A 24,261-nucleotide genomic window follows, 5' to 3' on the forward strand; every position below is an offset into this window, starting at 1 on the left:
AAAATAAACAAATGGGACCTAATTAAACTTAAAAGCTTTTACACAATAAAGGAAGCTATAAGCAAGGTGAAAAGACAGTGTTTAGAATGGGAGAAAATAATAGCAAACAAAGCAACTGACAAATAATTTATCTCAAAAATATACAAGCAGATCATGCAGCTCAATACCAGAAAAATAAATGACCCAATCAAAAAATGGGCCAAAGAACTAAACAGACATTTCTCCAAAGAAGACATATAGATGGCTAACAAACACATGAGAAGATGCTCAGCATCACTCATTATCAGAGAAATGCAAATCAAAACCACAATGAGGTACCATCTCAAGCAAGTCAGAATGGCTGCTATCAAAAAGTCTACAAACAATAAATGCTGGAGAGGGTGTGGGAAAAAAGAGAACCCTCTTACACCATTGGTGAGAATGCAAACTAACATAGCCACTATGGAGAACAGTGTGGAAATTCTTTTAAAAACTGGAAATAGAACTGCCATACTGTCAGGGGACGTTCAATTTTAAGGGATCCAATATGTTGCATTTTCCTTTGTGTGCCATTTCTCAAGGACTCTGTTCCTTATCAGTTCCTGGAATACAGGAACGAGTAGAGCTGCACACAGTTCTCAGGACTGAGACCATGGGAAAGGGCACCCGCTTGGATTCTTTTGGTGACTCCCTTCAGTGACTCTCTTCAGCGACCTTGTGTTTATTAGAATATCTATTTTGTTGCAACTGGCGGAATTTCACTCTTTGTAATGGCTGAGTAATCATTTTACTGAAGATATATAAGCATGCATTTCTGCTAATAAAATGCCTTTGTTCCACTAGAAACGTGGGTCCCCCGCATCCTTCTTTCTGTCTTCATTTTACAACCTACAGTAAAAGGGGTTGGGTATATAAGCCCAGTAAGTATGATTAATATATTCAGCTTGAGCAGGGAGAGCAAAAGCAAGCAACGCAAGCACAGAGACAAAAATATTTTCTGGATTCTGAGGCATTTCCTGTTGAGAAATCAGATTTTCAGCTTGATTAGTAAGGGTTATCTGTCTCCAAGGAGGGAGATCACGAGGTAGATGATGTTCAGTGCAGTGTTTTTTGGAAATCTCTAAAGCCACTATGGCTTGTATTGGAACCTCTTCTTTCTGGGGATTTTGCCTTTTCCTCTCTATCTTGGACACTGGTAGTTCCCTGGGGGCGGATCTTTTGAAGAAGGAACTAACTGACTTCATTGGATCCATCTGGAGAAATATAAGCATATCTCTTTCTCTGTAATATTTTTCAGATTTCCATTGTTTAGTCAACCCATCTTGATACCAAATGGGAAGAGGAAGGCAGGCATCTTTCAATGTCTCGAAATGTTTTTCTGCTATTGTCAAAATATCTCCTTGTGGTAAGTTTAAAAAATTTAAAACAAATAAAACTGTATTAACAATAGTTATAGCTTTAGAAATAACTTATGTTGGAATCTAGTAAAGTCTGCTTTAGATAAGGAAGATAGTAGTGTTCCTGTGTATTCCCCTTTTTAAAATTTAAATTATTATTTCATTTGCAGTTTCAGTGTGTGATGTGTCCGTCTGACTATGTTTTGTGTCTGTGAATTATAAGGAATACCTGTAACATGTTTAATAGAAAATGATTGTAAAAATTGTTTGAAGTGTCTAGAAATATAGGCAGGGCCATTGTCTGTTTTTATAGAACTAGGAGTTTTCATTATTGTAAAGCAAGTTAACAGCTGGGTTATAATATGCCATGTAGTTTCACCTCGGAGAGGTGTGGCCCATATAAAAGAAGAATTTGTATCAAATTGAGACATGTAAGAAGGAAGAGGGAGAAAGTTCAGGGCAATGAGTTACATTCATTTGTCATAGTTCATTGGGTTGTAATCCTCGAGGACTGATACCCTGTGTAATAGGTCAAAGATGTAGGGGCCTACAAGTACAGCAATTTTTAATGATTTTTGTTGCTGTTATGGCGGTATGGAATTTTTCAAATTTGGTATAAGGAGCCAGCATTATTGTGCAATAAAGCATATTGTTTCTTGGGAGTAGCAAAAGTAATGTTTATCAGCTTGTTTATTCCATTAGTCATAGGGGCCGGGAAGGCAGGAATATGTTTGAATATGAGTAATATAAATGAAAGAACTGTGGTTTCTAATAATAGATTGCAGTTTGAAAAAAAGACGTTGAATAATAGGTTGGTTGGAGTTTACAGTGGAAGTTTCTATATTTTATAATACAAAAACTGAATATAAGGAGTCAGAGACTATATTAATGGATTATATTAATGGATTAAGGATGTAGGTGAATAACTTGAATAAGAGCATATAATTTGTTTTGTTGAGCAGAATGAAATTTAGTATAAAAGACTTCATATTTTTTTGAGAAACCAGAATGAGGCTTTGGCATTTTCAGTCTCATCTATATAGAAAACATCAGCTTGAGGTACAGGCTGTGAGTTGACAATGTGGGAGATAATAAATTCAGTATTTTTGAAGAAATTCCAGAGCTTATTAGAAGGATAATGAAATGAAATTTCTCCAAAATATTCCAGAAAAGTTATTTGGAAATTAGTAGAAGTTTGTAATGTGTTCTTGAATTGAGGTTTATCAATAGGTATTACAATTTTATAAGGATTGGAGCCAATTAAAGTCAGTTTTATTTCTTTTATTGATAATGATTAGAGCGATTAAATCAAGATAGGATGTAAGCGATTTTGTCCCTCTACAATGGGTATAGATCCATTTTATTGGGTGTTTCTGTTGGGCAAGAAGTCCTGTGGGAGAATGAAGAGAGGGGAGTATAAATAATTTTAGAGGCAAATTAAGTCTAATATGTGTAAGAAACTGCTTTTGTTCCATTGAAATAGAAAGCCCAGAGATAAATCCACACACATATGGACACCTTATCTTTGACAAAGGAGGCAAGAATATACAATGGAGTAAAGACAATCTCTTTAACAAGTGGTGCTGGGAAAACTGGTCAACCACTTGTAAAAGAATGAAACTAGATCACTTTCTAACACCGTACACAAAAATAAACTCAAAATGGATTAAAGATCTAAATGTAAGATCAGAAACTATAAAACTCCTAGAGGAGAACATAGGCAAAACACTCTCCGACATAAATCACAGCAGGATCCTCTATGACCCACCTCCCAGAATTCTGGAAATAAAAGCAAAAATAAACAAATGGGATCTAATTAAAATTAAAAGCTTCTGCACAACAAAGGAAACTATAAGCAAGGTGAAAAGACAGCCTTCTGAATGGGAGAAAATAATAGCAAATGAAGCAACTGACAAACAACTAATCTCAAAAATATACAAGCAACTTATGCAGCTCAATTCCAGAAAAATAAACGACCCAATCAAAAAATGGGCCAAAGAACTAAATAGACATTTCTCCAAAGAAGACACATGGATGGCTAACAAACACATGAAAAGATGCTCAACATCACTCATTATTAGAGAAATGCAAATCAAAACCACAATGAGGTACCACTTCACACCAGTCAGAATGTCTGCGATCCAAAAATCTGCAAGCAATAAATGCTGGAGAGGGTGTGGAGAAAAGGGAACCCTCCTACACTGTTGGTGGGAATGCAAACTAGTACAGCCACTATGGAGAACGGTGTGGAGATTCCTTAAAAAATTGCAAATAGAACTACCTTATGACCCAGCAATCCCACTTCTGGGCATACACACCGAGGAAACCAGAACTGAAAGAGACACATGTACCCCAATGTTCATCGCAGCACTGTTTATAATAGCCAGGACATGGAAACAACCTAGATGTCCATCAGCAGATGAATGGATAAGAAAGCTGTGGTACATATACACAATGGAGTATTACTCAGCTGTTAAAAAGAATTCATTTGAATCAGTTCTGATGAGATGGATGAAACTGGAGCCGATTATACAGAGTGAAGTAAGCCAGAAAGAAAAACACCAATACAGTATACTAACACATATATATGGAATTTAGGAAGATGGCAATGACGACCCTGTATGCAAGACAGGGAAAGAGACACAGATGTGTATAACGGACTTTTGGACTCAGAGGGAGAGGGAGAGGGTGGGATGATTTGGGAGAATGACATTCTAACATGTTACTATCATGTGAATTGAATCGCCAGTCTATGTCTGACGCAGGATGCAGCATGCTTGGGGCTGGTGCAAGGGGATGACCCAGAAAGTTGTTATGGGGAGGGAGGTGGGAGGGGGGTTCATGTTTGGGAATGCATGTAAGAATTAAAGATTTTAAAATTTAAAAAATAAAAAACTAAAATTTAAAAAAAAAAAAAAGAAACTGCTTTTGCAATTTATTTTGTATTAAATAGAGTTTTTCTCATGTTTCTTATGAAAGTGAATGAGGGCTATTTAAATTGCGATCTCCTTTCAAAGTATAAATAGATTAGTCAGTTGATAATTAGCAATGTCTAAAGAAGATCTAATCCAATTTATATCATCTAAAAGTTTTTGAAAATCATTTAAGGTTGATAATTTATCACTGTAAATCTGTGTTAGTAATATGTTATTTATTAACAACAAATCTTAAGTAATGGTAAGGTGTAGAGGTTTGAATCTTTTTAGGGGCAATGTTTAATCCAGTCTTTCAAGCATTGTTGAGCTATATTAAACATGTGTTGAGTTTCTAAAACAGATGGAGCTGACAATATATCATCCATGTAATGAATAACAAGAAAGTTAAGAAATTGTATTCTTACAGGTTTAAGGGCTTTGACTATATAGAATTGGCACATGGTGGGAGAATTTATCATTCTTTGAGGCAGTACAGTCTATTGGTACCATTTATGAGGCCTGGTGTGATGAGGATAAGGAAGAGAGAAAGCAAATATCTCTCGGTCTAGAGGGTGCAAAAGTATATTAAAAAAGCAATCTTGTAAATCTATAATAATAATATGCCAGTTTTGAGGAATAACAGTAGGTGATGGGATTTCTGGTTGTAATGTACCCATAGGTATTATAAATGCATTAACTTTTTTAAGGTCTGTTAAGAGATGGAGAAGACTCTTGAGAGTCCCTTGGACTGCAAGGAGATCCAACCAGTCCATTCTAAAGAAGATCAGTCCTGGGTGTTCTTTGGAATGAATGATGCTGAAGTTGAAACTCCAGTACTTTGGCCACCTCATGAGAAGAGTTGACTCATTGGAAAAGACTCTGATGCTGGGAGGGATTGGGGACAGGAGGAGAAGGGGACGACAGAGGATGAGATGGCTGGATGGCATCACTGACTCGATGGATGTGAGTTTGAGTGAACTCTGGGAGTTGGTGATGGACAGGGAGGCCTGGTGTGCTGCAATTCATGGGGTCACAAAGAGTCAGACACGACCGAGTGACTGAACTGAACTGAAGAGATGCCATTTGCCAGATTTCTTTTTCATAACAAAAATGGAAGAGTTCCAAGGGGAATAAGATTTCTCAATATGTTTTAATTTCAATTGTGTATCTATAAGTTCTTTAGCAGTTTGTACATTTTCTTTTGTAAGAGGCCACTGCTCTGTCCAAATAGGCTCGTCATTTTTCCAGGTTATTTTAATAATTGCATTGTTTGTTAAATGAGCAGTGGCCCCTAAGAAAAATGTGGAATGTATATCTGAGTTTGCCATTGCATAAGTAAATCCCTTCCTATGATATTAAGGGGTCCATCTATCACATAAGGTTGTAATGTTGCAGGCTGGCCTTTTGGTCCCTCACAAGGATAAATTTGAATAGTTTGATAGGCTTTTGCATTTTGGTTTGAGAAACTCCTGTAATTTGGCAAGAAATTTTTTGTATAGGCCAAGATTTGGGCCATAAGTGTTTGGAAATAACAGTGATATCAAATCCAATACTGAGGAGACTAGAAAATCTTTTACCATTAATTTTGATATTTATATTTGGTCGGATATATTCAGTACCAATGGTGTCCATAAGGATTGTTTTTGATCTGTATTTTCTAATTCATTTGTCTGTATATCATTAGAGGAGTTAATAGAGATGTAAGGTAAAAGAAGTAATTGGGCAATTACTGGTGCTGGGCATATACACCAAGGAAATCAGAATTTAAAGAGACACATGTACCTCAATGTCCATCACAGCACAGTTTACCATGGCTAGGACATGGAAGCAACCTAGATGTCCATTGGCAGATGAATGGATAAGAATGCTGTGGTAAATATACACAATAGAATATTACTCAGCTATTAAAAATAACCCATTTGAATCTGTTCCAATGAGGTGGATGAAACTGGAGCTTATTATACAGAGTGAAGTAAGTCAGAAAGAAAAACACCAATACAGTATACTAGCGCATATATATGGAATTTAGAAAGATGGTAATGATGACCCTTTATGCAAGACAGCAAAAGAGTCATAAAGAACAGACTTTTGGACTCTGTAGGAGAGGACAAGGGTAGGATGATTTGAGAGAATAGCACTGAAATATGTATATTACCATATGTGAAATAGATCACCAGTCCAAGTTTGATGCATGAAACAGGGCACTCAAAGCCAATGCACTGGGACAACCCTGAGGGATGAGATAGGGAGGGAGGGTGATGGGGGTTCAGGATGGGGGACACATATACACCTATGACTGATTCATGTCAATGTATGGCAAAACCCACTACAATCCTGTAAAGTAATTAGCCTCCAATTAAAATAAATTAATTAATTTAAAAATTTCCTATGCATTAATATTCTTTTGACAGAAAATAAAATTTAAATTAGATACAAATATGTAAGATTTTGGTGTTAACTTTTCACAGACATTCAACACCAAATTTATCACTAGCTATTGATAATTGTTAAATCATCATATATGTCATAATAATTTGTAGATACTCTGTTCATCCAAACATCTAACTTTTGTTTTTCACCTTTGCTCATTAAAAAAAAAAAATCTTACACTCCATCTTTGAATGGATATATTAATTAAAAATACTCAACATATCAGACAAATAAGTCTGGCTTATTCATATCTTTAAAATTTGAGATCAAACTAGTTTCAGGTCTTGCAGAAATAGTGGGAGTATATTCTGTGGTAAAATATTCAACAGATCATTTCTTTCTGATAAGTACAGAGAACAACCATGGTTAAGATCAACATCCACATTATCATATAAAAAAGACAGTAATATCCAAGTGGTAATGCATTAGCCATATACAATTCACAGTTCTTACTACATCATTAAGAACATTTAATTCAACTACTAAGAGTATTTTTCATAGTGAAACTTTCTCCATAAAGGATAGAGTGATTTATATTCTAGTGTAACCTCTTTAATCTAGAGAATCATTAAGCATGCTTTCTTATCATTAGAGGTTTAGTATCAAAAAATACAACTAGGCAAAACCTTAGACCACATTTGTTGACAATGTAATGTTTCAGAATTTTGTGTAGATTAGAATTTTTCAAATTTTAGAATTACTCTTTCATATTCTTATTCACTGCTGCTAAGTCACTCCAGTCGTGTCCAACTCTGTGTGACCCCCAGAGACGGCAGCCCACCGGGCTCCGCTGTCCCTGGGATTCTCCAGGCAAGAATACTGGAGTGGGTTGCCATTTCCTTCTCCAATGCACGAAAGAGAAAAGTGAAATTGAAGTCGCTCAGTCATGTCCGACTCTTAGCGACCCCATGGACTGCAGCCCACCAGGCTCCTCCCTCCATGGATTTTCCAGGCAAGAGTACTGGGGTGGGGTGCCATTGCCTTCTCCGTCTTATTCACTACAGGTCATTATAAGATGTTGAATATATCTCCCTGTGCTATACAGTCAAATCTTGCTGTTTGTCTATTTTTTTATATATAGTAGCTTGTATTTGCTAATTCCAAGCTACTAATCTATTCCTCCACCCAACCATTTCCCCTTTGATAACCACAGGTCTTTTTTAATGTATGTTTCTATTTTGTAAATAAGTATATTTGTATCATAGATTCATAGATTCCACATGTAAGTGATATCATATGATATTTGTTTTTCTTCGACTCGCTTCACTTACATGAAAATCTCTAGGCCTATCCATGTTGCTGCAAATGGCATAATTTCATTTGTTTTTATGAGTAATATTCCATTTCATGTATCTATATATATGAATATACATATGTATATATATATATACATATGTATGAAAATTGGAAGTGTTAGTTGCTCAGTCATGTCCAATTCTCTGTGACCCCATGGACTGTAGCCCTCCAGGCTCCCCTGTTCATGGGATTTTCCAGGCAAGAATACTGGAGTGGGTTGCCATTTCCTTCTCCAGGGGATCATCCTGACCCAGGGATCAAACCTGGGTTTCCCAAATTGTGGGCAGATTTTTTACCGTTTGAGCCACCAGGGAAGATAAATATATATAATTCTATCTTTTATATATTTATATTTTAATATTTGTATTATATATATATATGTGTGTGTATATATATATATATATATATATATATATATATATATATATATCGTCTTTATCCATTCATTTGTCAATGGACATTTAGGTTGCTTCCCTGTCTTGGCTATTGCATATAGTGCTGCAGTGAACATTGGGGTACATGTATTTTTCAAATTATGGTTTCCTCCAGATATATGCCCAAGAGCAGGATTACAGGATCATATGGTAACTCTATTTTTAGTTTTTAAAGGAACCTCCTTAAGTGTTCACCACAGTGGCTGTACCAATTTACAGTCCCACCAATGGTGTAGAAGGGCTCCTTTTTTCCATGCTCTCTCCAGTATTTATTTTTTGTAGATTTTTTAATGATGGGCACTCTGACTGATATGAGGTGATAACTTCATTGTAGTTTTTTCTTGCCTTTATCTAACAATTGACAATGTGGAGCATCTTTTCATGCACCTGTTGGCCATCTGTATGTCTTCTTTGGAGAAATGTCTACTTAGTTCTGTCCATTTTCTGATTGTTTTTTTTTTTTTTAATATTAAGCTGATGAGATGTTTTCATATATTGGAAATTAACCTGTTGTTGGTTTCATAATTTGCAAATATTTTCTCCCAGTTCTTACGTTGTCTTTTTGTTTTCTTGATGATTTCCTTTGCTGTGCAAAAGCTTCTAAGTTTGATTAGATTCCATTTGTTTATATTTGCTTTCATTTCTATTCCCTTGGGAGACTGCCCAAGAAAACATTGCTACAATTTGTATCAGAGAATGTTCTGCCTATGTTTTCTTCTAGGAATTTTATGGTGTCCTGTGAGAGCTGGACTGTGAAGAAGGCTGAGCACTGAAGAATTGATGCTTTCGAACTGTGGTGTTGGAGAAGACTCTTGAGAGTCCCTTGGACTGCAAGGAGATCCAACCAGTCCATTCTGAAGGAGATCAGCCCTGGGATTTCTTTGGAAGGAATGATGCTAAAGCTGAAGCTCCAGTACTTTGGCCACCTCATAAGAAGAGTTGACTCATTGGAAAAGACTCTGATCCTGGGAGGGATTCGGGGCAGGAGGAGAAGGGGACGACAGAGGATGAGATGGCTGGATGGCATTACTGACTCGATGGACATGAGTCTGGGTGAATTCCGGGAGTTGGTGATGGACAGGGAGGCCTGGCATGCTACGATTCATGGGATCACAAAGAGTCGGACACAACTGAGTGACTGAACTCAACTGAACTGATCTTATATTTAAGTCTTTCAGTCATTTAGAGTTTATTTTTGTGTATGGTTTGAAGGAGTGTTCTAACTTCACTGATTTCCATGTGGCTATCCAGCTTGCCCAACACCATTTGCCAAAGAGATAATCTTTTCTCCATTGTATATTCTTGCCTCCTTTGTTGAAGATTAATTAACTCTAAGTGTGTGGTTTTATTTCTGTACCCTCTATTCAGTTCTGTTGATGTATTTTCTGTTTTTGTGCCAATACCATGCTGTTTTGATTACTTACTTTGTTCTTTTTCCTCAGGATTTCTTTGGTAATTCTGAGCCTTTTATAGTTCCATAAAAATTTTAGGATTATTTGTTCTAATTCTGGTGGTGCAGAGGTTAAAGCATCTGCCTGCAATGTGGGAGACCTGGGTTCGATCCCTGGGTTGGGAAGATCCCCTGGAGAAGGAAATGGCAACCCATTCCAGTATTCTTGCTTGGAAAATTCCATGGACAGAGGAGCTTGGTGGGCTACAGTCCATGGGTCGCAAAGAGTTGGACACGACTGAGCAACTTCACTTCACTTCACTTCACACTAAAAAAAACTTTTAAATTCTTTCACTGTTCAAGTTACTGTCACTTAGAAACAATAAGTGGTATCCCTTCTACTTTCCCTCTTCATAACTTGATACTTTCTAATTTTTATCTTCTAGCTCTTTCCTTCTAAATTAATAGCTTCTCAAATTTGGGCTACTGATCACTCCTAGCCCCTGCTAAACCTCCTCTCATCCTCAGTGCTCTTCCAGATTGGGTCTCTTTACAATGCTAACTCTTTTCATCTTCTTCCTTTATAGTCTCCATTATAAAACTTGATATTATTCTTCTCTTCTGGTTCCAAAACTCTTTCTCATTGTAGTTAGTTTTCCCAACTGGGAAAAAAAAGAATCATCAGAAAATTCCTGTGTGATTTCCTGCTTCTTTTCTCCTCTTCCTAGATTTCAACTCCTAACCCTCTATCTTTGCTGCCTAGCCACTCCTCTGAAAATTCCTTTTCTCCAGTTTTGTCATCTTCTCAAAGCCTTAGTTCCTACACCCTTCTCTCACACACACCTGCCTCAGGCACTCTTTCCTAACTTCTGTGCCCCTTCACTCTATAAGTCAACCCACTCTAATGTCTTCACATTCCAATCTCCTTACCTAAGGATCTGGAGTTTTTCCCTTTACCATCATTTTGAGGGCGTACCATCGGAGGTAGCCTGAGGATATTCTTTCACAGACTGGGAAAATAGAAGGCACTAGCCATGATTTCTCCCCATTTGCTTCTTTCTTGCAATGCTGGCATGCCTGTTCATACTTATGCTCATGATCTGTCCAAACGATGACTCTGGATGATAGCTGTGCCTACCCACATTATCTCCATTCAAAACTTGAGAAAACTTCTCCATGTGTGAGAAAGAATTCTAAGAAGCTGCGGGCTAAATCCTCTGTCAAGCATGTGCAGAGATTGAATCTAACAAAGAGGAGCAGGGAAGCTTGTGATGTCATCAGCCATTCATCATGATGCAGGGGAGGAAAGCATTTCTTCTACCTGTCTTACATCTTGACTAGGACTCTGTTACAAAAGACATAGTAACAAGAAAAAAGCACACTAATATATTTGGTATAAGGTTTACTTATGAAATGGGAGGAAGTAAAGAATTAAAAAAGACCTAAATGTTTTCATACTTGGCTAAACAAAGGGAGGCAATTGTGGAAAAGTAACTGAAATATAGGAGGGGCAAAGTAAGATAAGAGTTATTTTAATAAGGTCTGTTTGCATACAATTCTCATGGCATTGACTCTTGTTTTTGGTGATGAGTGTCTTTTCTCCTGGTGTAGAGAGGACATCTTTCACATGAGAGTGTTAATTCATGTTTTCTTGTACTAGTCAGTATATCTTTCTTGCACCTGCTGTTTTATAAGTGTCTTTAGCTCAAAATAATCATTATGCCAAAGTGGCATATTTGGGGGTGGCATTCTTGCCAAATTTCACTGGCAATCACACCACTTGGAAGGAAAACACATGCAACTGCCTGAGTGATGGGTTCACTTTTCCTGGAGAGCAGGGTTAAATAGCTCTGTCCTTCACATCCCAGAGCCACAGTTACCCTTTCCCCACAGATGCCATGTTCTCTCCACATAGAACTTAAAACATTCTGCACATTTCTCCCTCCTTACCATTCCCATTTCCATTCTCACCCCAAGCTGGTGAGATGAAAGAACAACTGACAAGGAAATTCAGGGCAATAAAAAAAATAAGACCTTACAAGAGGGAGATAAGTTTGTAAAAATATTTCAGGTTCACTGCTATGTTGGCTGAAAAACAATTAGTTCAAAGGACTATATTTTGAAAAACTGTTCTTATCATTTACTAATACTTACTTTGTGCAGAGACCCGTGCTGAAGAAAACTTTAAAAACTCAACTTTCTGGCATCTTAGAGTCTAGGACACACTCGAGAATTAAAGAGATGTCCCTTTGAGATTCTAACATAAAGATAAAATTATATATGTGCTCATATAGATTCCAAATGATGTATAAAATTTCAGGGAATCTATGGAATCTCTAATGCTTGTCCTTCAATTTTAATTAAGAAATTTTAGTCTCGACATAAAATTTCTGGAGATATATATATATATATACACACACACATACTCTGACCCAGAAATTTCACCACCATCGATGTATCCTACTAATTCAATGGCTTCCCAGGTGGCACAGTGGTAAAGAATCTACCTGCGCATCCAGGAGATGCAAGAGAAGCAGCTCCAAGCCCTGGGTCAGGAAGATCTCCAGGAGGAGGAAATGACAACCCACTACATTATTCTTGCCTGGGAAATCCCATGGAGAGAGGAGCTTGGTGGGCTACAGTTCATGGCGTTGCCAAGAGTTGGACATGACTTTTCAACTAAACAACAATAAATAAAACATCGCTTGTAAAAAGGACTGAAAGGAAAAATCTCTATTTTGAGGCAGATATAATGGGGGGGGGTTGTGAAGGTGAGGGTGAATGCCATAGGAGTACAGACAGAAGATTGAATATACCATCAGAGAGTGCGTCACTGCATCCAGAGAAATTTCTATTGGACCTCCTAATCTTCTTTCTAACAAGACTAAGTCTAAATACATTCTCCTTTTCATCAAGCATTTGAGACCAGATTTTGATCCATTATTTAAACTTTGAGAAGCACATCTAACAGTTCTGACTGTGTCACAATTGTTTTTTCCCCACTTGCTGCTGCTGCTGCTAAGTCGCTTCAGTCGTGTCCGACTCTGTGCGACCCCACATATCTTCCCCACTTAGAGGTTATGAATTAATCCTTGTCCAAGATAAGAAAGCCAGGCACTAGTAAGAGAGGTAAGGGTAGGTTTTGTTCAGCAATACTACTGCAATAGGGGAAAGAGCCCAGACTGATCTGAACTCAACTTTGATTTGTTCAGAGATGACTGGGCATTTTAAAAAGAGAATGAGGGAGTAGGGGGATGAGTAAGGTGGAAGTTAAGCAGAGTCAGGGAAGTAGAAATTTATACAAAGGCAGAGAATAGGGGTTATTCTTGGGCTTCCCAGGTGGCACAGTGCTAAAGACTCTGCTTGCAATGCAGGAGACTCAGGTTCAATCCCTGGGTCGGGAAGATCCCCTGGAGAAGGAAATGGCAACCCACTCCAGTATGCTTACCTGGAAAATCCCATGGACTATAGGCTGCCAGGCTCCTTTATCCATGGGATCACTAAGAGTGGGACACGACTGAAAAACTAACAAATTCACTTTCAGAGGTTAGTTAATGTGACCAGGCCATGTAGGTTTGCTAATTGGTGCTTCTCCAGAGGAGAAACAAACTTCTTATATCTGGGTGTCAGGAGGCAATGATGACAGAGCAAGATACCAAATTTAAGGCCATTTTACTCCCAAAGAAGGGGCTTCCCTGGTAGCTCAGCTGGTAAAGAATCCAGCTGCAATGCAGGAGACCCCCATTCAATTCCTGGGTTGGGAAGATCTCCTGGAGAAGGAATAGGCTACCCACTCCAGTATTCTTGGGCTTCCTTGCTGTCTCAGATGGTAAAGAACCTGCCTGCAATGTGGGATACCTGGGTTCGATCCCTGGGTTGGAAAGATTGCCCAGAGGAGGACACAGCAACCTGCTCCAGTATTCTTGCCTGGAGAATCCCCATGGATAGAGGAGCCTGCCAGGCTACAGTCCATGGGGTCACAAAGACTCGGACACGAATGAGCAACTAAGCACAGCACAGCACTCCCAAAGGAACTGGGAGTAAAAAGGAGAGTTATCTCCCAGAAAGGTTGCATTTCAAAGGGCCAGCTCTCAGGTCCTAGAGGAAACTGTTTGGGTGGTAGACTTGTAACTCAAATGATAGATAAAAGATGTAAAATTGCCTTAACCATTCTAACCTTTTAAAAAACATGCTGTAAGTGCTCTAAGAGGGGTTTAAGGGTCTGTCTGCTTATCACATTGTGGCTATATCAAATGCTAAATTCTTCCTGCCGCATTGGGCTTTCTCAAGCAGGCATTTTAAATGGGGCTGGGTCATCCTAAGAATGATTTCGAGCTATTTGAAACCATGTTCAAGTCTCTCAGAGGTGTTTGTGTGTGTGTTAGGGGTGGGGGTAAAACTATTTGTGTTGAGAGTCTACAGTTTTTATAGGTCAAAGTTGAAGCCAAGTTGAGAAGAGGGCTCAGGCGAACGTGACTACAACATGATCAAGGAGAGTCTGCCATCTTATCAAACATGAGTAAAGTCAATTAAACCCAAGATGCATTGACAGAGAGCCTAATTTTAGTACAGTCATAGGCTTTCAGAGTTGGATTGAGGACTCAGAAACCACTGAAACAATCTCTGACTTCCTCCATAATATCCCTAATGAGCTAGCATCAGCCAGAATTTCCTGCTGATGGAAAATTCACCTCATGATGAATCAGGAACACTGCTGTATTGGCTTGATTGTTAGGAGCATTGCTTACCTTGAGTCCAAAGCTACATTCATGGTGCTTTCAGTCATCAGACTTTCATGACAAAACAGAAGGAGCTTACCCTCTCTCAGTTAGCATCAGAAGATAAATAGCCTGTCTTCTACTCATTTGTCGTCATTGTTCAGTCCCGTACGACTCTCTGCGACCCCATGGACTGCAGTATGACAGGCTTCCTTGTCCTTCACCATCTTCTGGAATTTGCTTAAATTCACAGCCATCAGGTCGGTGATACCATCCAACCATCTCATCCTCTGTCGTCCCCTTCTCCTGCGTTCAATCTTTCCCAGCATTAGGGTCTTTTCCAATGAGTCAGCTTTTCGCATCAGGTGGCCAAAGTATTGGAGCTTCAGCATCAGTCCCTCCAATGAATATTTATTACATACTTATGTTCTACTCATTACATACTTAATTTCTTTTTCTGGGGCAATGGGTATGGCTCCAGTTACTTTATTTCTCACATTCTGTTTCCATTGTTTCTTTGTAGGTATTACCTTAATTAACACTGCCTTTAGGTTAGTGGGTAAATGTTTAATTATGTATGAACACTTACATGGACACATGGGTAGCAGCTAAGGAGAAGCAGGCAGTGGTTTTTTTTCACCTCTATTAGGTAATGAAAGAAGTCCTAGTCACTAAGATAACACGGTGATTTCAACTTAAAGATGATTTTGAGTCATATCAGAAAAAAAAAAGTGGAGAATGTGTTAAATGTTTCACAGTTTTCTATTCTTATTAAAGTTAAATTCAATTTAAAATTATTGAACTCTTATAAGTTCCAGTGAGACAGGCTTTATTTATTTTATTTATTTGGCCACACCTCATAGCTTGTAGAATCTTAGTTCTCTGACTAGGGATTGATTCTGGGCCCTTGGCAGTAAGAGTGTGGAGTGCTAACCACTGGACCATCAGGGAATTTCTGGCTTTATTTATTTTTAAATTAATTTATGCAAAAGACTATTCCTGCCAAATACTGAGTGAACTGTGTGTTACTCTAGTGTAGTATAGTATTAGTCACTCAATTCTGTCCAACTCTTTGCGATCCCATGGACTGTAGCGCACTCAGCTCCTTTGTCCATGGGATTCTCCAGGCAAGAATACTGGAGTGGACAGACATTCCCTTTTCCAGTGTTACTCTACCTTTTGACTGATTTGTTGAATCTTAGGACTATTCATTTATTTAGTAATTATTTAGTAACTAATTTTTACTCTGTGCAGTGCACTGTGCTAGGGGCTGATAATAGGCAAGTAAACACGATAGGCAAGATCTGCTTCTTGTGGAACCTGCATTCTAGTGGTGAAAGATGAATAATACACAAATAAAGGAACAGATAGGGCTAAGTTGTAATGAAAGTTGTGATAAAAATGAATGAAACATGTTCATATAATAACAAGTGAGACCTATCTTATGAGTTAAATAAACAGAGGCTAAATGAATATTTGCAACCATAAACTCCTAGACCCAGATGCCAATTAAAATCATAAAGAAAATTTGCCATAGAAAATAAGAAGAAAGAAGGAAAATGGCAATTAAAAAAATAGATTATAGAATTCTTCAGTGCAGTCTCAGATAGAATTCAGTATAAAACATTTAGCCTAATCACAGAAGACACAGGCTATAGCTTGTCAGATTTACAAGTTGAAAGTTTTCAGGAAAAACTAGCCACTGCGTATGAAACTGGAGAAAAGGGAACCACTCAAGAGGCTTTTGTTCCTATGGCCATTGCACCTCCCGTTGCTTCTGTACTGTCTGATCCCCCAGCTCTCCTAGAGCGGCTCCTTCCAATCATTCAGGTGTCTGTTCAAATAGCTCCTCTGATAAAAACCTTTCTGATCCACCAGTCAAATCTGGCCCCCAACATCCATGTTATTCTCTATCCCAATACCATGATATATATATTTTTTGATATTTGTCAGAACCTGAAATCATCTCAATATTATGTTATTTTTGATCAATTCTTTTTCTACAAGAAAGTAAAGTCCAAGAAGTAAAGCCCTCATCTGTCTTATTTATCTCTGTGACAATAACACTGCCTGGGACAGAGAAAGGAAATGGTGAGGTTGATTATTACCTGTGTTTTAATAGTAAAGTGATGTTGATATATCAGGGTAGGGAGGACTTACAGGATTATATACTGCAAAAAGTATTAAAGAAGCTGATCCATATCATCTGGAGAAAAAAGGCCCTGATTAGGCACTTTAGAGCTAGCTGCCTTTGCACATTTGTAATGAGAGAGCAGACACATTCCTTTGAGCTCCACTGTAAAGAACCAGAATATATGAAAGCCAGATAGAGGTGCAGTTCTATTGAATATGGTAAAGAACTTCTGAACAGTCCAAACAGACCAAAAATCCAGTGACCTTCCTTGGCAACTAGTCCATATATTGATCATTATGACTTTATGTGAAACTGGAGTAAATCCTTATTTCCTAATGTCCAGGAAAACACCAACATCTCACTAGATGTTATTAAGTATTCTGTAACACAATAAGTAGACTGTGGCAAATTAATTTGGGGGGAAATTAAGTTAAAGTTAAAAAAAAATCTGTATTATAGGAAATTTAATAGAGCCTTTAATAAAATAAAGTGTATTATGACTCTCTCCATCTCTCCAAATGAAATAGTATCTCAGGTTTCTCAAATCTAAATGACCAGAGAGCTCCTTTTTCAAGAAATACTAGTTAACATTTCATGGAATACCAGTGTCTTAAAGATCAAAGGTCTATGGTTCTCTACCGAAGAAGGACATGAACTGGTGGGGCTGGGGGTACAGAGGGGTAAACGTTATGGATTGATTGGTGTCCTTTCCAAAAATCCATGTGATAAAGTCCCAATCCCTAATGTAACTATATTTGGAACAGTGCTTTCAAAGAAGTAATTAGGGGATGACTGATATCGTAAAGGTGTGCCCCTAGTTAATAGGGCTTGTGCCTTTATTAGAAGAGTAAGAGTCACCAGGGCTCATACACCCGGAGTGAAGTCCCTATGAAGACACAGTGCAAAGGTGGCTATCTGCAAGCCAAAGAGAGAGGCCTCAGGAGACACCAGCCTGGCTGGTTCAATGCTGGCTCATTGATCTTGAAGTTCTAGTCGCCGGAACTGTGAGAAAATGAATTCCTGTTGCTTAAATCATTCGGTCTTTGGTATTTTGTTATGGCAGCTCTAGCAAACTGACACAGTCTCTAATGTTGGCTAATTCTGGGGTTACAGATATTCCCTTCAGCACTGAGCACAGTAGACATGATTTTACTAATAGGAGCCGGGAGGTGCATGTGTGTGTATATACTCTAGATCCAGATAGTGTCAGCTTACTTAGAAGCAACATGAACCAACAGGACAAAATAGTCCTTACTGTTAATTCAGATCATCTTGTCCCATGATTGAAACTATTAAGCCTCGGTGATGCAATTAAACTGAATAGAACCAAAGTATAGAATTACTAGATGTGCTAACTTCCTGTTCCAATGAGAAGTAGGGTATAAGGTCCCATCAGACACAAGATTAAAATGCAAATATTCAGATCTCTGGGTCATCGTGCCCAGTGCATGGAGGCATGATCACAATGGAAAAAGGGAAGGGAAAGGAAGGGAAAGGAAAAAAAGTTGGAGCAGAATACCCAGTCAGTTCAGTGGTTAGGATTCCATGCTTCCATGTAGGGGGTGCAGGTTCAATCCCCGGTCAGGAAATGATCTCACATGCCACAACAACAACAACAAAAGCTGAAGCATTCAGGGGTCACATAGGGAAGGGAAAAGAGGACAGACGAAAGGTTACAGTTAGTTCAGCCAGGTCTAGGCCACTGATTGCAAACTCCACAAGAAGGCCTTGAAAGTGACAGATGCCAGTAAGAAAGGCACTGGGCATTGAGGGTGAGCTGGTGAAGTAACTAGGAGAGAAAAACAGAACCAAGTAGTAGACTTCTGACTTCTTCTCAGCCACTCCCAATCCGCCGCCTTATTTATCACTTGAACATATCAGGGTTCCTTGGAGGGGTTTTAACCTGAAAACCTGAAGCACCAGTCTAATCTCTCTAGCTGTGGCAGAAGCAGAAAGTACCAAATGGTGAAAGGACTGTCACAGCATTGCATGTTAGACAGATGAAGGTGGGGACAGAGAAGGAGCCTTCGTCCCCTGGTTCTCAATCATCCCCTCTCCCACGGGGATCCTCTTCCAGATGATCCTCACACATGAAAATGCCATGCACCCTGACCTGGTGCTCAGCCTCCTCTGCCTGCTCACTTGAGACATCAGCTATCCTTCCTGACTAGTCTGATTTGGCCAGTTTTACTCCTATTACTCCAATTTCCAATATGTCTTCAAGGCTACCTCTTAGATTTAAAGGCAATACATCCGTGATTAGAAACATGGACTCTTAACGTTAACCATAAACTAGCCACTTCTCTAAGTCCCTGTTGCCTCAGCTAAGTAACAGGGCAAATAGCAACACCCATCTCATGAGATGGTCTTAAACTATTTCATGCACTCAGCAGGTATAGCACAGTTCCAGCACAAATAAGTGCTTAGTGTTTGGTGGATTTTCTCATTTTAAGATTCCCTTCCTACAGCCAATCTTCCACACCTAATTATTGCCCAGCTGAAATACTAGCTTTCCTTTTCCCCTCCAGCTAACTGAACAAAACCATCCCAAAGAAAGAGAAATGCAAGAAGGCAAAATGGTTGTCTGAGGAGGCTTTACAAATAGCTGAGGAAAGAAGAAAAGCAAAAGGCAAGGGAGAAAGGGAAACATATACCAACTGAATGCAGAATTCCCGTGAATAGCAAGAAGAGGTAAGAAGACTGTCTTAAATGAACAATGCAAAGAAGTAGAGGAAAACAATAGAATGGGAAAGACTAGAAATCTCTTCAAGAAAATTAGAGATATTAGAGATACCAAGGGAAGAGTTCATAGAAGGATGGGCATGGGAAAAAAAAAAAAAAAAAAAACAGAAATGGCAAGTACCTAACAGAAGTAAAAGAGATTAAGAGGTGAAAAAAAAATACACAAAAGAACTGTACAAAAGGTCTTAATGACCCAGATAACCATGATGGTGTGATCACTCACCTAGAGCCAGACATCCTGGAGTGGGATGTCAAGTGGGCCTAAATAAGCATTACTACAGACAAAGCTAGTGGAGGTGATGGAATTTCAGCTGAGCTGTTTCAAATCCTTAAAGATGATGCTATTAAAATGCTGCACTCAACATGCCAGTAAATTTGGAAAACTCAGCAGTGGCCACAGGACTGGAAAAGTTCAGTTTTCATTCCAATTCCAAAGAAAGTCAATGCCAAAGAATGTTCAAACTACCATGCAATTGCACTCATCTCACATGCTAGTAAGGTTATGCTCCAAGTCCTCCAAGCTAGGCTTCAACAGTACATGAACCAAAAACTTCCAGATGTACAAGCTGGATTTTGAAAAGGCAGAGGAACAAGAGATCAAATTACTAACATCACTTGGATCATAGTAAAAGCAAAGGAATTCCATTTAAAAAAAAATCTACTTCTTCTTCACTGACTATGTTAAAGCCTTTGACTGGATCACAGAAAACTGGAAAATTCTTAAAGAGATGGGAGTACCAGACCAGCTTACCTGTTGCCTGAGAAACCTGTATGCAGGACAAGAAGCAATAGTTAGAACCAGACATGGAACAAATAACTGGTTCAAAATTGGGAAAGGAGTACATCAAGGCTGTATGTTGTCACTCTGCTCATTAACTTCTAGGCAGAGTACATCATGCAAAATGCCAGGCTGAATGAATCACAAGCCGGAATCAAGACTGTCAGGAGAAACATCAACAACCTCAGATATGCAGATAATACCATGCTAATGACAGAAAGTAAAGAGGAACAAAAGAACCTCTTGATGAGGGTGAAAGAGGAGAGTGAAAACACTGGCTTAAAACTCAACATTCAGAAAACGAAGACCTTGACATCCAGTCCCATCTCTTCGTGGCAAATACATGGGGAAAAACTGGAAATTGAGACAGATTTTATTTTCTTGAGCTCCAAAATCACTGCAGACAGTGACTGTAGCCATTAAATTAAGAGATGCTTGCTCCTTGGAAGAAAAGCTATAACAAACTTAGACAGCATATTCAAAAGCTGAGACATCATTGTGCTGACAGTGGTCTATATAGTCAAAGCTATGGTTTTTCCAGTAGTCATGTACAGATGTGAGAGTTGGACCATTAGGAAGGCTGAGTGTTTTTGAACTGTTTTTGATCTGGTCCCATCACTTCATGGGAAATAGATGGGAAAACAGTAGAAACAGCGTCAGACTTTATTTTTGGGGGGCTCCAAAATCACGGCAGATGGTGATTGCAGCCATGAAATTAAAAGACATTCCTTAGAAGGAAAGCTATGACCAATCTAGATAGCATATTAAAAAGCAGAGACATTACTTTGCCAACAAAGGTCCATGTAGTCAAGACTATGGCTTTTCCTGTGGTCATGTAGGAATGTGAGAGTTGGACTGTGAAGAAAGCTGTGAAGAGTGCCGAAGAATTGATGCTTTTGAACTGTGTTGTTGGAGAAGACTCTTGAGAGTCCCTTGGACTGCAAGGAGATCAAACCAGTCAATTCTAAAGGAAATCAACCCTGAATATTTATGGGAAGGACAGATGCTGAAGCTGAAGCTCCAGTACTTTGGCCATGTGATGCAAAGAGCCAACTTATTGGAAAAGCCCCTGATGCTGGGAAAGATTGAAGGCAAAAGAAGAAAGAGGCGACAGAGGATGAGATGGTTACATAGCATCAACGAATCAACTGACATGAATTTGAACAAACTCCAGGAGATAGTGGAGGATTAGGAGCCTGGCACACTGTAGTTCATGAGGCACAAAGAGTCAGACATGACCTTGTGACAGCAACAACAACTGTCCCAGGAACTCTTCACTCAGGCCCAGTTCCAATTTAATCCTCTCAGTTCAGTTTATTTCAGTCACTCAGTCATGTCCAACTCTTTGCGACCCCATGAATTGCAGCACGCCAGGCCTCCCTGTCCATCACCAACTCCTGGAGTTCACCCAAACTCATGTGCATCGAGGCGGTGATGCCATCCAGGCATCTCATCCTCTGTCGTCCCCTTCTCCTCCTGCCCCCAATCCCTCCCAGCATCAGGGTCTTTTCCAATGAGTCAACTCTCCACATCAGGTGGCCAAAGTATTGGAATTTCAGCTTCAGCATCAGTCCTTCCAATAAACAGCCAGGACTGATCTCCTTTAGGATAGACTGGCTGGATCTTCTTGCAGACTCTCAAGAGTCTTCTCCAACACCACAGTTCAAAAGCATCAATTCTTCGGCACTCTTCACAGCCTTCTTCACAGTCCAACTCTCACATCCATACATGACCACTGGAAAAACCATAGCTTTGACTAGACGGAACTTTGTTGGCCAAGTAATATCTCTGCTTTTGAATATGCTATCTAGGTTGGTCATAACTTTCCTTCCAAGGAGTGTCTTTTAATTTCATGGCTGCAATCACCATCTGCCGTGATTTTGGAGCCCCCCAAAATTAAGTTTGACACTGTTTCCACTGTTTCCCAATCTATTTCCCATGAAATGATGGGACCAGATGCCATGATCTTAGTTTTCTGAATGTTGAGCTATAAGCCAACTTTTTCACTCTCCTCTTTCACTTTCATTAAGAGGCTTTTTAGTTCCTCTTCACTTTCTGCCATAAGGACGGTGTCATCTGCATATCTCAGGTGATTGATATGTCTTCCAGCAATCTTGATTCCAGCTTGTGCTTCTTCCAGCTCAGCGTTTCTCATGATGTACTCTGCATAGAAGTTAAATAAGCAGGGTGACAATATACAGCCTTGACAGACTCCTTTTCCTATTTGGAACCAGTCTGTTCTCTAAATTACTAATAGGTTGCCTTTCCCCTGCCTATGACATCTAAAATCTACTAGGGAAGGAATTCTCATAGTCTCATTCTTTTCTCTCATTTCATTTTTATATTCTCTTCACTAATTCTATCCTGCCTTCCCTGGAATGGTAGGATGGGCATCATGATCCTCTGTGAGGATACTTCAACTTTCCACTCCTCCTAGGACTATGGGGATAAATAAGCAAACTGCCTTCAGCCTAAAATGCACCGACTGCTTTTTTATTTTTATTTTTTAATATTCAGAGCCTTCATCTTTCATCTCCAAAGAAATCTCCATAATCTGTGGCTCATTGTGCAGCATGAAAATTTCTTCTCCATGTATACAGTTAACAAATGTCAAAGCAACCCTACTCTGATCCCCTGAACTGACTTTTTCCTGGCCTTTTGAATCTATAGAAATTTACCTCCACTCATTCTTCATCTACTTTATCTTTGTATACAGCTTGAAGATCATTATCTTGGCCCCAGCCCTGAGAAATTAAATAGGACATTTTGCTTATCAGCTACAGCTTCCATAAACAATTGTTCCTATTTGCCACACCTACTAAGTGCAAACTTTGCCTGAACCTTGACCTCTAAACCTACACTGCTCATACCTTGCATAGTTCATCAAAACCTTGTGAAACACTTGACTCCCTTGCAAACCTACTATAGACTTTAGGGCCACCGTCAAGTCTCTGATGTACACACTCCCAGTGTGTACTCAGTGTCATATTTTGGGAGAAATATTAAGCATGGTACTGATTGCTAAAAACTAGTACTAATTTTGTCTCAGTTCAGTTCAGTTCAGTCGCTCAGTCGTGTCCGACCCTTTGCGACCCCATGAATCGCAGCACGCCAGGCCTCCCTATCCATCAGCAACTCCCGGAGTTCACTCAGACTCACGTCCACCGAGTCAGTGATGCCATCCAGCCATCTCGTCCTCGGTCGTCCCCTTCTCCTCCTGCCCACAATCCCTCCCAGCATCAGAGTCTTTTCCAATGAGTCAACTCTTCACATGAGGTGGCCAAAGTACTGGAGTTTCAGCTTTAGCATCATTCCCTAGCGGCCACTAATTTTATATCCTTTGTTGATTCTCTGACATGCTCCCATCAAGTTCTATGCCAAGCCTTCTTTATTTTCCTCCAGCTTTCAGACAAACTTGATTCTTCACTGCAAAAGGCAATCCCAGAACATAACAGTCAGAGTCAAGCTTACAATAGGTTCCCCTTCATCTTTCTCTCTCTTTTCACAATATCTGTCTCTTCACTCATCTGCTTTTTTCTGCCTTCCTGTCACAGGGAATGGTGTTACACTTGTGCTCTGAGTCCATCTGAGACCTTGTTGCCTTCGCTTCTTCCATTCTCCTCCTTTGACAATCAAACATGTAAAAAAATAACCCTATCTTTCCACTTAATCCTAATCACTCTTTGATTCCATTCCCAATCCTTTTAGCTAATATTGCATTTTAAACTGCAACAAAACACCTTCTTGAAATATAATGGTTTTTTCTTAGTAATCATTGTCTTCAAACTTTCATAGCAAACAATAAAGCTTATAATTAACTCTGTTAGAACATTCACTCCCCCTTTTTTCCATGACCTAACTCAATGGTTTCCTACATTAATTGGTATTATGATCTTGGGAAGATCACTTAAATCCTCTGAGCCTCCACTTACTCACAGATAAAATTAGAGTAATAAAAATTCCTCCCTCAATGAGCTGTGATTAATATCACATTCCCTATCATTAGTTACTATATATCAAGCTCTAATTATGATACTGGTATCTGATA

General features: G+C 39.0%; 1 long non-coding RNA gene across 2 annotated transcripts; it reads left to right on the plus strand.

Moving 5' to 3' along the window:
- Window positions 1-1,006: 1,006 nt before the first annotated feature.
- Window positions 1,007-9,874, plus strand: LOC138441406 (uncharacterized). Of its 2 annotated transcripts, none has more exons than XR_011257330.1 (3): window positions 1,007-1,063; window positions 1,277-1,384; window positions 9,173-9,874. It is a non-coding gene; the product is annotated as an uncharacterized lncRNA (long non-coding RNA). The 2 variants fall into 2 exon arrangements; XR_011257331.1 differs by having other exon boundaries at window positions 1,055-1,174.
- The last annotated feature ends 14,387 nt before the right edge of the window (window positions 9,875-24,261 follow it).

This window comes from Ovis canadensis, chromosome 5 (genome assembly GCF_042477335.2).
Source record: "Ovis canadensis isolate MfBH-ARS-UI-01 breed Bighorn chromosome 5, ARS-UI_OviCan_v2, whole genome shotgun sequence".
In the NCBI taxonomy this organism is placed as follows: domain Eukaryota; kingdom Metazoa; phylum Chordata; class Mammalia; order Artiodactyla; family Bovidae; genus Ovis; species Ovis canadensis.